The 11,963-nt window shown below is 37.8% G+C and overlaps 1 pseudogene; it reads right to left on the reverse strand.

Moving 5' to 3' along the window:
* LOC117281891 (lysine histidine transporter-like 2) overlaps nt 1-7,141 on the reverse strand; it is a 28,226-nt pseudogene extending 21,085 nt beyond the window's left edge.
* Nucleotides 7,142-11,963: the final 4,822 nt, after the last annotated feature.

Genomic DNA, 11,963 nt, shown 5'->3' on the forward strand with positions numbered 1-11,963 from the left:
TCTTCCCGAACCTCATAACACCCTTCATGGGTGAAACCTTGAGTAGAACCTTCTCCCCAACCATGTAAGAAACATCACGGACCTTCCTGTCGGCATAACTCTTCTGTCTAAACTGCGCCGTGCGAAGCCGATCCTGAATCAATTTAACCTTATCCAAAGCATCCTGAACCAAGTCAGTACCCAATAGCCTAGTCTCACCCAGCTCAAACCAACTCACAGGAGATCTACACCGTCTCTCATACAAAGCCTCATATGGAGCCATCTGAAGACTCGACTGGTAGATGTTGTTGTAGGCAAACTCCACGAGCGGCAGAAACTGATTCCATGAACCCCCAAAATCAATGACACAAGCACGTAGCATGTCTTCCAATATCTGAATAGTGCGCTCGGACTGTCCGTCCTTCTGAGGGTGAAACGTCAACTCAACCTGGATACCCAACTCTCGCTACACGTCTCTCCAAACCTGTATGCCTCGATCTGAAATGATGGACACTGGCACGCCGTGGAGGCGAACAATCTCTCGGATGTAAATCGCAGTCAACCGCTCCAAAGAATAAGTAGTCCCAACAAGAATGAAGTGTGCGGACTTGGTTAGCCGATCCACAATCACCCAAATAGCATCGAACTTTCTCGAAGTCCATGGGAGGCCAACTACAAAATCCATTGTGATCCGCTCCCATTTCCACTCTGGAATCTCTAACTTCTGAAGCAATCCGCCCAGTCTCTGATGCTCATACTTCACCTGCTGATAGCTGAGGCACCGAGCTACAAACCCCACTATATCATTTTTCATTCTTTTCCACCAATAATGGTGCCTCAAGTCCTGATACATCTTTGTGGCACCCAGATGAATGGAGAACCGCAAACTGTGGGCCTCCTCAAGAATCAACTCATGTAGCCCATCCATATTAGACACAGAAATCCGACCTTGCATCCTCAATACTCCATCATCCCCAATAGTAACATCTCTGGCATCACCATGCTGAACCGTGTCCTTAAGGACAAGTAAATGGGAATCATCATACTGACGCTCTCTGATGCGATCATATAAGGAAGACCGAGAAACTACACAAGCTAGAACCCGACTGATATCCGAAACATCTAATCTCACGAACTGGTTGGCCAAGGCCTGAACATCAACTGCAAGAGGTCTCTCACCAACATGAATGAATGCAAGGCTACCCATACTCACCGCATTTCTACTCAAGGCATCGGTAACCACATTATCCTTCCCGGGATAATCCAGAATAGTGATATCACAGTCCTTTAGTAGCTCCAACCATCTCCGCTGCCTCAAATTTAGATCCTTCTGTTTGAACAAGTGCTGGAGACACTGATGATCTGTAAACACCTCACAAGACACACCGTAGAGATAATGCCTCCAAATCTTCAATGGATGAACAATGGCAGCTAACTCCAAATCGTGGACAGGGTAGTTCTTCTCATGGGGCTTCAACTGATGCGAAGCATAAGCAATCACTCTACGCTCCTGCATCAAAACACATACAATACCGATCCGAGAAGCATAACAATACACTGTATAAGAGCCTGAAGCTGAAGGTAAAACTAGAACTGGAGTTGTAGTCAAGGCGGTCTTTAGCTTCGGAAAGCTCTCCTCACACTCATCTATCTACCTGAAAACAGCACCCTTTTGGGTCAATTCGGTCAAAGGCAATGCGATAGATGAGAAACTCTCCATGAAACGACGATAATAACCGACCAAGCTGAGAAAGATCCGAATCTCTATAGCTGAGAATGGTCTGGGCCAACTCTGAACCGCCTCTATCTTCTTCGGATCCACCTGAATACCCTCACTGGACACCACATGCCCCAAGAACGCAACCGAACTAAGCCAAAACTCACATTTGGAGAACATAGCATAAAGCTTCTCCTCCCTCAACCGCTGCAACACAATCCTCAAATACTGGGCATGTTCCTCCTGGCTACGATAGTACACCAAGATATCATTAATGAACACTATGACAAACGAGTCGAGATAAGGCTAAAATACACTATTCATCAGATGCATGAATGTTACCGGGGTGTTGGTCAGCCCAAAAGATATCATGGGGAACTCATAATGACCATAACGAGTCCTAAATATTGTCTTTAGAATATTCGAGTCCCGAATCTTCAACTGGTGATACCCAGACCTCAAGTCAATCTTAGAGAACACCCTCGCTCCCTGAAGCTGGTCAAATAGATCATCAATGCACGACAAATAATACTTATTCTTGATTGTAACTTTGTTTGGGTTGAATTCCAATTTCGAAAGTTGGAGTAGTTCCGTAATGTCATTTATGACTTGTGTGCAAAATTTGGGGTCAATCAGACCTGTTTTGATAAGTTTCGTCGTCGTTTGTAGAAGTTAAATTTTCTTAGTTTCAATAGGCTTGAATTAGGGTGCGATTCGTATTTTTGAAGTTGTTTGATGTAATTTGAGGGCTCAACTAAGTTTGTATGAGGTTTTAGGACTTATTGGTATATTTAGTTGAGGTCCCGGGGGCCTCGGGTTGATTTCGGATGGTTAACGGATCAAAAGTTGAAGTTGAGTGATTCCTGAAGTTGGACCTCTACTGGTGTAACCGCACCTGTGGAGCTTTGATCGTAGGTGCGAGTTGGAGGGGAGTGTGCGGGTCGCATGTGCGAGGAGTTTTCAGCACCTGCGTGGCTGCATGTGCGGTAAGAGGTGCGAAGAAGCAGAAGGCGCGCAGGTGCGATAGTGAGTTCCGCATCTGTGTGACCGCAGATGCGGCAGGGGAACCGCAAAAGCGAAATTGGGTGTGATGACCCAAAATGTTATCTTTAAATTTAATAATTAATTCTGTGTTCTAAGACCTCAAAAAGTACTATTTATCATTACTCGACTTGCATGTGCAGTCCGTAAAAATTTTTCGGAAAGTTTTTAGGTGAAAAATGAATTAAAATGTGAATTAGAGCTTTAAAACTCAACTAACTTGACTTTTGTCAACATTTTGAGCAAACGGACTCGGATCGGTGTTTTGATAATTTTGGTAGGTCCATATCATGATTTGGGACTTAGACGTATGCCCGGAATCAAATTCCGAGGTCCCTAGCCCGAGATATGGAATTTTGATGAAAACTTAAAAGTTTAAGTTCAAATAGTGACCGGATGTCAAATTATGTGCAAATGACCCCGGAATAGAATTTTGATGATTCCAACAGCTCCGTATGGTGATTTTGGACTTAGGAGCGTTATCGGAATTTTATTTGAAAGTTCGTAGTGGAATTAGGCTTGAAATGCCGAAAGTTAAATTTTTGGGAAGTTTGACCGAGGGGTTGACTTTTTGATATCGGGGTCGAAATCCGATTTTGAAAATTTTTATAGCTCTGTTATGTCATTTATGACTTGTGTGCAAAATTTGAAGTCATTCCGAATTGATTTGATGTGTTTCGACACAAGATATAGAATTTGAAAGTTCAAAGTTCATAGATTTTGATTTGAGGTGCGATTCGTCGTTTTGATGTTGTTTGATGTAGTTTGAAGCCTCGACTAAGTTTGTATGGTATTTTGGGACATGTTGGAATAATTGGTTAAGGTCCCGAGGGTCTCGGGTGGATTTCGGAAGGTAAACGGAATGGATTTCGGACAAAGAGTGCTGGAAATTTCTGCTGCAGAAATTTCGTGCGTGGAGCCAACTTTGGAAGCTTATATCTCGCAATTCATAAGGAATCAGAAAATGTGCAAAACATAAAAGTTGTAGTAGTTTGATTATAGTTTCTAGAAAGTTAAACTCTGAATTATTTGGACATTTGTACAGAAAGTTATGATGGATTGAATGAAGGCTGGTAGAGTAGTTTTGCCAGAAATTTCGTCAGAAATTCTGATGCATGCAGCCGATTTTGGGAGCTTATATCTCACAATACATAAGGAATCAGAATAATTACAAAACATGAAAGTTGTAGCCGATAGATTATAGTTTCCAGAAAGTTAAACCATTTATCAATTGGACATTTGTACATAAAGTTATGATCAATTGAAGTAAGACTGGTAGAGCTATTTCTGGTGGACTTTTAGTGACGGATTGACAGAAACTTAAGGACCAAAAATGGTCATTTCATTCATTTCGATTTGGATTTTTGGAGCACGGTTCTTGGGCGATTTTTGGGCGATTTTCACGGAAAAACATTGGGGTAAGTGTTCCTTATCCTATATTGATTATATTTCATGATTCCATACTCATTTACATCATGAATCCGTGAATTTATGGAAGAAAAATCAAGATTTTTGCAAAATCTTCCAAAAACGAAAATTTAAGATTTGGAGGTCGAGTTCTTATCGGATTTTGGTAAAATTGGTATGGGTGGACTCGTAATTGAATGGGTTGTCTGATTTTATAAGTTTTGCCGGATTCCGAGATGTGGGCCCCACGGGCAAATTTTGAGCTAATTTCGGATTTTAATGAAAATGTAATATTTTCTTATGAAATTGATAACTATAATTTTTGTTGACTGTATCGAATTAATTATGACTAGATATGAGTCGATCAGAGTCGGAAAATCGAGGAAAAAGCATAATACTTGGTTAAATTGGAGCAAGTCGAGGTAAGTGACTTGTCTAACCTTGTGTGGGAGAAATTTCCCCTAGGATTGGTATTGATGTGATTATTAAAATATGTTGAAAGTCGTGTGCACGAGGTGACGAGTGTGTACACGGGTTAAATTGCGAAAGATTATATTTTTAAATTGTGTAGATCACTGTTGCGCATTTATTAAATTATTTTATCTTGTTATATTCTTCATCATTGATGTGAGATATATACTTCAAATTTGTTTGATCTTTTCTTACTAATTGTTTTACCTGTTTAGTTGAAACTTGGTTTCTTTTATTCTGTGCATTATTTGAAGGTTGATTTTCTTTAAATTAAATATTATTAATATGAAGTATTTGACATTTTTAAACTTGATATTGAAGCAACGTAGTAAAGATTTTGAAATATTATTTTCCTAAATTATTTACTCCTGAATATTTTTATACTCATTGTGAGGGAGCCGTGAGCTCTTTATTATGGAAAACTATTATTAATGATTTATTTTGGCATGAGCCGTAAGCTCTTTATTGTGGAAAAATATTATTGTTGAATTATTTTGGCAAGTTAAATTATTTGATCACTTGAGGTGCAAATTGTGATATTGATACGCATGCGGTGGTATAAGGTCTGGGTGTTGAAATGCATGCGGTGAGATAAGGGTGGCTTGATACGCGTGGCTAGTAGGGGAACTACTAGAAGTCATGCGGCGTGATAAGGGCGGCTAAAACGCGGGATGCTATTTCGGGAAAAAATATTTTCTTTAAATAAATTGTGAAGGCTCCAGCGATGATATAAGGAAATGAGATATTGTGAATTTATTTATAATTTAGGACTACGAGGCGGTACCTCGAGAGTGCCCTTGTTGATATTGATTTATGGCCATAGTTGCTTTTGATTAATTGTTGTGATTTTCATAAAGTTGAAGGAAATTCTGTTTTGATTCCACGAGATATTATTTGTAATTATTTGATGTCATTAAATGTGACATATTATTTGATTCATTTCCAATGTCATTTTATTTTTCTACATTGATAAATATTTTACCATGCCATTATTATATTCCAGTAGGGCCTCACCTGACCTCGTCACTACTCTTCCGAGGTTAGGCTTGGCACTTACTGGGTACCGCTGTGGTGTACTCATACTACGCTTCTGCATATCTTTTTGTGCAGATCCAGGTACATTTTACCAGCCTTGACGTCAGTGAGTTACCTGCGCACGGAGACTTCGAGGTATATCTGCCAGCGTCCGCAGACTCCGGAGTCCCCTTCTATCATTTTATGTTGCTTCCTTATATTTTATTTAGACCTTGACATATAGAGACGTTGAGAATAAATTCTTAGAAGTTTGTGACTTATTTCTACCGGGTTTTGGGAGTTGAAATTGTTTGAATTGTAATTTATTTATTTCAGATATTTATTATTATTCCGCATTGATAGGCTTACCTAGTCTTAGAGACTAGGTGCCATCACGACATCCTATGGAGGGAATTTGGGGTCGTGACAGAAAGATACCTGGTAACTCCCAATGACATGAGCGACAACAAAAATGTTAGCAGTTGCAATAAGCCATGTAGGTCTATGTAGTGTGAGCAAGATGTTATCATCAACTCCATTACCAAACACCCAATATCCAATGAAAGCCACAGGCAAATAACACAAGGCCGCTATAATATAAGCTGTGAATACACCTTTCCACATTGCTTTTTTTGAAGGTGCATCTTCTGTTGAAGGAATTGTAGCTTGAATTTCAAGAACTACATTATGTCCAGCATATGCAAATGCTACATTTCCTAATGTACTCAGAAACATAAATACATTATCTGATATTTTTTCACTTTTTGGACCATAACTAACTTCTCTCTCACTTTTTCCTAATTCCTTTAGTGATGGAGTTGGAGTTGAAATTTGGCAAGTGAGAGAGGACAAATTGGAAAGAGGAGAAAATCATAATGAAGTAAGTGAGTTTGATAGGTTTGGCATTTGGGAAAAGAATTTCTTGGAATTTTTTCAAGGATTTGCCACCAGTGACCATGTAAATAATGCAAGTGCTAACTTCAACTATAATTTGTTGGGGTACAACAATCCAGAGACCAAGTTTATCACCAAAAGCATATTGGCCAAGCTCATGGTACCTGTCGAATCTCTTGCCTGGTATCATTTCATGCATCTCCACCATTTGCCAGATTGTGTAGAATGTTATATTCCATGACATTAACGTTACCGTTACACCAGCTCCCTTGCAACATTTATTACAATTTACAATTTTATAAATTCAACTAATATAAAAAAAAAAACAAATTAAATAAAGAAAAGAAAAAGAGAAATAAATAAAGTTACCATCCCATCTCAGACATGGCATAAGGTAGACTAAGAACAGCAGCACCAACCATGGCAGTAACATTGTGCATGGTTGAATACCACCACTTTGCATTCCGGTCCGACGTTATCGGTAGCCATTCATCTATTGCTTTCTCCCTCCTCTTTTCTTCACTATCTCCTCCCTTTTCCATATTAAATTAAACTAACTATGCTTAGGCAATAGAATAAGAATGAAAAGTTTGTGACTCAAAGAGTAAGGAGATTTAACATCAATTTAAACCAATTCTACTAAAAGAAATAACGAATTTATGTGTTTTTACTTTTTATCATGCACTAATATTATACACCATTGATTTCTGAAGATTTACATTTCTTTAGTTGTTTTTTTCCTTTTTCTTTTCTACTGGTGAACCGGGAAAAAAAATTAAGAAGCACACTGATATTTCACGTTGAAAAATTAAAATAAAAAATTCAGTAAAGACGCAAAAGAAGTGATTTTTTTTTTTTTTTTTGGAAATTTTACCTCTTATTGCAAAACTTTATATCCTATTTATTATAAATAAAAACCCTTTAAAATATTATTTTCTATAGGTACCTTTTAGTTTTTATAACAAAATATGTACTTATGGTCACTTCCTACCGTGAAGCCATTAAATACGCTGTCTAATATTTTTTTCTCTCATTCTTTCAGTTTATTCCCTCTCAAAATTACCGTATCTTAATTCTCTCTACACGATCTCTCTCTCACAGCGCCGTTGTCTTCCCCGTTGTTGAACCACGATTCTCCTTTATCTCCAGGTTCTCTCTCTAGATTGTTCTCAAACCCTAGATCTCGATTTGCTGGATTTCATCTCTGTTAACATGAGTTTCAAAATGTCTTGATCAAAGTTTCTGATATGAGTTGTATCTTTTCCCAAAGTGAAGCGGACATGGTCTGTTCATAGCTGAATTGATTTTGAATGTTGACATGGAAGAGGTGATCACGCCCAACTATGCCTTATAAAAAATACAAGCGGTCGTCGCAAATATATTCTGGCTAATAAGTCCGAAGTCGAATCCCATAAGGAATTAACCTATCAACCATAGTTGCTAGACCCGCACAAATTCACGCAATCAATCTTCAGAAATATTTGAATAATAATTTGGATGTTTATTAACTAAATATTACATAATGAAAATGCACTAACAAATGACTAACTACGAACGGTTTGTAAACAAGAATTGGAAAGATCTAAGGTTGTGATTTTTCCTATTATCGGAATCTTTTCCACTACGTTTTTTATAAATTTGCCTAAGTCTTCTCTATCGATCATGAGTACTATAAATGTCGTAACTCTCTCCCGAATAATTACCACAATTTACTAGACATATTCTGCCGAATTACGCTAGCTGGCATTAAGTACGTCTCACTCAGATCGCACCAAGGTTTCATTATCTCTAATCCCACCTTTAAATCCTTCGTATTGATCCCTCATATACGTTAGGAGTGATGTTGTTCAACAACTACCTAAATATGCACTCTCTCCCGAGTAATACATACTAAATAGGCACAGCTAATTGAGGGCCCTTCAATCAACCACATGAATAATATAGTTGAACAAATAGAGAAAATACTACGGCAAATTTATATTAACGCAACAAGAAAATTATCCTTCAATAGGTTCCATCAAAATCCTAGATTAGGAATTTTAGCTACTCATACTCATAGTAACAATATCCCAAATATTTTGCATAATTAAAGTACAAGTAAAGATAATAGGATATAGAAATCGATGATTATAACTCCCAACAGGTGATTCCACAAGCTATTCTTGCCTCCGGTTGCAAAAGTCCCCCAAAATGGTATTTTTAGGTCTATTTATATGTGTAGAAAAAGACCTAAACATGTAGACAAAGTCCTAGTCAAACCCGGAGACGAAATAAGTCTTCAAAACTCGGACTGTGAGTGCCTAGACCTGGCCTCGCGAGGCCTAACGCCTGGTGTACCTCACCCCAAGCCTAGCGTCACCAGGTATAAAGCCTGGTCTATCTCGCTCCTGCCTCACCTCGCCAGGTCTATCAACTGGCCTTTGCCTGGTGTCGCCAGGTATAAGGCCTGCACTAGGCCTGGCTTCGCCAGGTATAACGCTTAGTGTACCTGGCTTCGTCGGCTTCTCCTTTTCAACTCCTCCCGAGCACGCTTTCGACTTTTAAGTATCCTTTTTTCTCTACTTTCATCTCCAATTCACCTACACACATAAAATGGCGTGCATTACGAGTAAATAAAGTATAATTTATCATTAAAGCATATAAAATGCAAGGCGAATAGTGTGATAAACCATGAATTATAGCCACACATCAATACTGCACACTTAAACATTGCTCGTCCTCGAGCAATCAGACCAACTTATAGACACAACCTCATAATGCAATTCCCTTAACTCCTTGCACCAAGAATATTTAAAATAGTCTAAGCACCACGGTGTAATATCCTCGCCTCAAGATTTGACTCACATACCATGACTTATTCACAAATTACTTACTTAGTCTAACATGGAGGTCAATGACATTATCTTTCCTTTATGAATCACGTGCCCTCACCCAACAAAGAGCTCAGTTCCACACACGATGAATTTTAAGAACGTAGGAACTCAAGATAGGAAAAAATTCACTCGCTCTCAGAAATAATATTCATATGCCACAAATGATGCACCATAGGCTTGCCCGTAGTGTAATACTCTATTAATCGAGCTTATTTAGTCTAAGATCAAATAGGACTTTAATTGGTTGTAATGTACGTCGCGGGTCGGGTAGGATATATTTGGATATGTGAGTGACTACACCTCCCTAAGCACTTTAATACATATACTTTAACATTCCAGCCCATACTTATGTCAAACCAAAACTCCACCTTCACATCAATGTATATTACCCCATACTTCTTTAAGCACAATTACATTAAGAGTCACCACTTATCTAAGAATATTCTTTTTCATAGCAATACAACTATTTTTGTCTTTTTTTTTCATTTTTTTTTTCATTTTTTTTTCAATTCAAGCGGCTCTTAATTTTTCAAAACAATGCACCTTTCTCCTTATTTCATTAGTTTCACTCAAAAGCCAAACCAACCATCCCACTCTTTTACTTTTACAAAGTTCATAACAATTCAAGTGCTCATTAGAGGTGAAACGATTCAAATAGATGGTTAATTCAAACAATTGGATAAGGCTTGTAGTGTGGTTGCCAAAGAAACAGGATTACAGGCTCAAAGGGGTTAACTACGTTACATAACTTTTAGGTGGGTAAACTATATATATCTGGCTTAACAAAGAAACACCTATATCACTTCTCAGAATGAACAAGACTACTATTTTGCTTTGCACACACACAAGGCAAGTTCTAGACATCAAATGCAATGCACAGAATACCTACAAAACTCTCACACACATGGCACATAACTCACTCAGGATTGGTTTCATCGCGACACTCCAGTCAAAGCAGTTAAGCAAAATTAGGAATCTATGATTTAAGGTATTTATGCTAGAGTCAAAAACTGAGCCTAAGCGTCACGACCATAGTCCTAACTATTCTCAAGGAATAACAAAGCTAAGAGATATTGCTACAATTAAATGCATAGCTTCGTGGTTCCTACTCCTAAAATTAAAAACTAACTACAACCGGTTCAACTAAAAGCTCTTGGAAAAGAACTGCGGCCCAAAGAAAAACCAAGGGGGAATTACTACATTACCTAAAAAAAATCTTCTTCTTTTTTCTCTAGACTTACATCCCTCAGGAAAACTATCTAGGAGATCCATCATCGGGAAGAGTCCAGTTATGTTTTTTTAATAACTAAACAAATAACAAAAACAAATCACTAAACCAAATTCTTAAAACAAATAACTAAAACAAGTATCTAACGAAAACGACACTTACTAAAACAACAAAACAAATAACTAGAAGTAATTTCTACAAGTCCCCACCCCACACTTAGATCATGCATTGTCCTCAGTGCATACACAAATTGACAAAACAAGAAAAATGAGTAGGGTGCAAAGAAACTCCCTGATCAAATTGCGTCTTCATCCTCTGAGGCTCTCCACTCTTCATCATGTGCTTCCTCCTCCTCACCATCATCGTCCTCATTATCTGACTGCTCCGGCTAGACCTAAGGCTGCTCAGGAGTGTTGATATCCTCATCATCGGGGAGTCTGTAGCCATCACCTATCCCAACCAGCTGCTGGCCATGAGCGTTGAGCGGGTACCGCTGCTCCAATAAGGTCCTCTCCTCAGATGTGGTTGGCTGACCTCCTATCCTTAGCTGCAAATCCATCATCCCATAAAGATGGGCCATAAAACTATCATCCCGAGCATTGCGTTCGGTACTTGTCAAAGATATCTTGATTATGGAAATAATTTAATTCCGACTTTCTGTGCTAGTACAATTTGTATGTATTGAACGGACCAAGTAGGGATAAGTATTTTATACTGACTTAATAAAATAACTTCTCTAGCCACTAAACGTACTTATACTCTTAATCTTGATATAATTGTTATTGGTTGTGTATATTATTTATTGTTTTGATTTATTAAAAGGCGATATTTGTTTGTGGGTCAATATACCTGGTAAATTGGACAATGATGATATACATTGGTGAAATAATAGTTAGTTGTAGGAATCCATATCTTGGTCTAGAGATAGATGATACACCTTTATGAAAGCTTATAAGTTTTCATGTGTAAACCCTGCAAGTGGATTTTGTATCCTTCACATGATATAAGTTAAGCAAAAGTCTAAAGAAAATAATAAATGAATTAAATTGTCAGTAATTTAATTTATTTGATTAGTATCTGAATCTTAACACGGGGAGCTAAATAAGGTTTAATGAAAGAATTTTAAAATTGAACTGAGAAGTGCAGTTACAAATTTTTAGTGGAATAATTCATAATTTATTATGGCAGTATTAATTCGAATATTTTGAATTAAGTCCATAATAAGAAGTTTCATTAATTAGATATTGTGGTCCCTGTTGTGCCTGAATAATTAGGAATTAAAAAAAAAATCATATTTCTTGGTAGAAAAGGAAGACCCAACAGGTTTAGGAAAAGGTTT

The sequence above is a fragment of the Nicotiana tomentosiformis genome, chromosome 12, assembly GCF_000390325.3.
Source record: "Nicotiana tomentosiformis chromosome 12, ASM39032v3, whole genome shotgun sequence".
Classification (NCBI taxonomy): domain Eukaryota; kingdom Viridiplantae; phylum Streptophyta; class Magnoliopsida; order Solanales; family Solanaceae; genus Nicotiana; species Nicotiana tomentosiformis.